This window comes from Chelonoidis abingdonii, chromosome 17 (genome assembly GCF_003597395.2).
Source record: "Chelonoidis abingdonii isolate Lonesome George chromosome 17, CheloAbing_2.0, whole genome shotgun sequence".
Lineage (NCBI taxonomy): Eukaryota > Metazoa > Chordata > Testudines > Testudinidae > Chelonoidis > Chelonoidis abingdonii.
In genome coordinates, this window is record NC_133785.1 from 18,286,168 (window position 1) to 18,290,219 (window position 4,052).

Sequence of the window (4,052 nt, forward strand, 5' to 3'; positions counted from 1 at the left end):
CAGCGCTGCAACTGGTGCAAGTGTGGACACACTGCAGCGCTGGTCGCTGTCAGTGTGGACACACTGCTGCGCTGGCCGTACACAGCTGTACAACCACAGCTGTAACTGCCAGCGCTGCAAAACTGTAAGTGTAGACAAAGCCTTAGTAAAGAGAGCAGGATTGAATGCAATATAGTTACAGTTCGTCCATGAATAAAAGCCTGTTTTGAGTGTAGCTTATTTGCTATATATGCAAGTCTTTCATACATATAGTTTATCTCTGTGTCATGATTAGCGACAGGTAGATACACAAGCAACTGTGACTTTTAGTTGGTTTTTGTAGGGGGTTTTTGGTCACCTTTTTATACCCGCTTCAGAAAATACAGCATAGTTTAATTTCCTTTCCAATCTAGGGTCATGACCATCTGATCACTTTCTTCTACTGCCACCATTCAAACATCCAGACCTACATGCTAGTTTAACCTTGTCTTCACTCAGTATCAATCCTGTCATTGCTCAGTGGTTTTGTTCCTGTCTGTGGTGAGCTGACAAGTTCATAATTTCACACAGGTGTTTCGTTAAACAGGTTCACAAAGTTCTATCCTAAAATTATAAGGCCCTAGGCTTTCCTCCACCTCTGTGAATGGCTCCCTGGCCTGTCCACTCCCTTCTAGAGATCCCACAGAAGACTCTACACAGGAGTTCCTTGGGGCTCCAGATCTGTGGGTTGGGGTGGACTGCATCTGGGTTCCATGTTAGTGAACATGGGTCTAGAAGGCCTAAGGAAGTCTAGATGGAGTCTAAACTGGTGCAGCATATATACTGAAGGGGCTGCCCAGACTCTCTGCACATGTGGCCCAGGGTGACGGAATATTTTCTCTCTTCTAGAGTTCAGTCCTTTTCTCTAGGACAGTGGTTCTCAAACGTTTGTACTGATGACCCCTTTCACATAGCAAGCCTCTGAGTGTGACCCCCCCCCTTATAAATTAAAAACACATTTTTATATATTTAATGCCATTATAAGTGCTGGAGGAAAAGTGGAGTTTGGGCTGGAGGCTGACAGCTTGCGACCCCCCCATGTAATAACCTTGTGATCCCTGAGGGGTCCCGACCCCCAGTTTGAGAACTCTTGTTCCAGGACATGGGGCAAGCTACTGCTTCCCCTGGGAAATCATCTACAGCACTATGGTCCCAGTTCAGCAAGGTGCCTAACTTTAAGCAGGTGAGTAATCCCATTGAAGACAATGGACTGCTCACATGCTTATAGTAAAGAACGTGTTTAAGTATGTTATCAAACCAGGGCCTGTGTGTACAAGAAGAGTAGCTGACTGTTGTACCAGATGCCAGCTGAACAGATTAGGAGCAGGTCAATGCAATACACTTACAATGTCAGAACACTAGAGGGTTGCAGGAGGAATGAGTCAGGAAGAGTATTATTATCTACTTGTATCACCAAGAGCCTAATCGTAGACCGGCACCCCATGACTCTATATTCTGTACAAAAACAGATAAGTAGTATTAATTATTTATATTACTGTAGAGACAAGACTATTTCGGTGAAGATATATTTTAGAGAGAAAGATTATGGTACTTGAATGGAGAATTCCAGTTCAATCCTGTTATCTGTTCTCCATTTCAGTCAAAATACAAATACTGATCTTTTCTAAGATAAGTGTTGACCTATACTGTAGACCAAGGGCAATTCTGAACCTGCCAGTGTCTACCAGTCCAGGGAGTAAGACCCCTAAGTCCATCTGAATTGAAATCTCTTTCCAGCTCTGTCAACTTGATTCCCGGGTTGCCTTGCAGCTAATGTGGTATGCCAGCCACCCGCTGCTTTTTCATTTAAATAAATGAGAAAGTTGTGGCTAAATTAACACCCCAGTTGTGGTAATAAGGACAGACACAGCAGCTGCCCCGAAGTATGCAAATTGCAGTTTTGCACTTTAGGGCTTGATGTTGTTTCATTTGTAGGTTCTTTCTGTCTATTACATGAAAAGGAGCCTCCATCACACTGAGGTGGCTTTGAAAAAACTAAAACAACCCATGTAACTGTCACATATAGTAGTTCTTCTGGGGTTTCCTTTCTGAGCACTGCGGGTAAGTGGTTATTACTGAGTAACTTGTGCTGGCTGAGGCTTATAGGCAAAACCTCCATTGACTTCCGCAAATATATAGCCTGAGTAAGAACTGCAAGATACAACTTTTTGTACATAAAGAAAAGTTTTCCTCTTCCTTGTCCCTCAGCCTATTTCATGCAGGGATGCCACAATCCAGCATCTCAGCATCATGGTTCTTTCTCTGGAAATGACTTGGAAGAGCACAAAGAACTGTGATGTCCGTGAACTAATCAGATAGCAGGAAGAGGCTGATCAGACAGAACAGAACAGCTTTTTATATCAGCTGAGGTGGCAAAGGAAATGCAAAGAAGTTTACAGTGTAAGGTTAATGAGTTTTGCAGAAGTACATTTCTGTACATCATTTTTAGTGCTTTTACTATATGAAAGAAGAGTATAGCTGCAATTATATTAGACATACGGGGCCAAATTAAGGATACCACAAGCAGAACTATATTGAAAGTGGGGAGAGGAGGTGCACAGTCTGAAACAGCAGGAGCTTGAGGCATTATAACTCCAAGAGAGTATTGACTAATTAGCAGCCACTTAGGGTATGTCTACACTACGGGATTATTCCGATTTTACAGAAACCAGTTTTTTAAAACAGATTGTATAAAGTTGAGTGCACGAGGCCACACTAAGCACATTAATTCGGCGGTGTGCATCCAAGTACCGAGGCTAGCGTCGATTTCCAGAGCGTTGCACTGTGGGTAGCTATCCTATAGCTATCCCATAGTTCCCACAGTCTCCCCTGCCCATTGGAATTCTGGGTTGAGATCCCAATGCATTATGGGGCAAAAACAGTGTCGCGGGTGATTCTGGGTAAATGTCGTCACTCAATCCTTCCTCTGTGAAAGCAATGGCAGACAATCATTTCACGCCCCTTTTCCCCTGGATTGCCCTGGCAGACGCCATAGCATGGCAACCATGGAGCCTGTTTTGCCTTTTGTCACTGTCACCATATGTGCACTGGATGCTGCTGACAGGCATTCATAGCACAGCAGCATTCATTTGCCTTTGCAAGATAGCAGAAATGGTTACCATCCCTATTGCAGCATCTGCCATTGTAAATTGGCAATGAGATGATGGTTATCAGTCATTTTGCACCATTTGCAATTGGAAATTGGTGATGATGGTTATCAATCCTTTTGTACCGTCTGCTGCTGTCATGGGTGCTCCTGGCTGGCCTCGCTGAGGTTGGCCAGGGGCGCACGGACAAAAATGGGAATGACTCCCCAGGTCATTCCCTTCTTTATGTCAGTCCTGTCTAGAATATGGGGCAAGTGTACTAGAGAACCAGAGAGAACAGCTGCTCCGGGTCACAGCCCCAGAGATCCCGCAGAAATGATGAGCTGCATGCCATTCTAGGGGGTGCCCCTGCAACAACTCCACTCGTTGCTTCCCTCCTCCCCCAAACCTCCTGGGCTACCATGGCAGTGTCCCCCCATTCATGTGATGAAGTAATAAAGAATGCAGGAATAAGAAACACGGACTTTTCAGTGAGATAAAATGAGGGGGAGGCAGCCTCCAGCTGCTATGATAGTCCAGGCAGGACATTAAAGGGTGGTGGGGAGAGGAGCACAGCCTCCCACTGCTATGATAGTCCAGGGAGTACAGAATCTTCTTTAGACATGAAAGGGGGCAGGGGTGCTGATGGAGCTCAGCCTCCAGCTGCTACGATGAGGATGGTTACCAAGACTTTTGTACCATCTGCCAAAAATAACCGGGAGTCAGTCCCATTTTTACCCAAGCGCCCCCGGCTGACCTCACTGAGGCCAGCCAGGAGCACTCACGGGCTGATGATGACAATGGCTACCAGTCATTTTGCACCATCTGCCACCAGGAAGGGGATGCTGGTGCTCAGTGCTGCAGCACCCCGTCTACCAGCAGCATGCAGTAGACATAGGGTGACATTGAAAAAAGACAAGAAATGATTTTTTTCCCTTTTCTTTCACG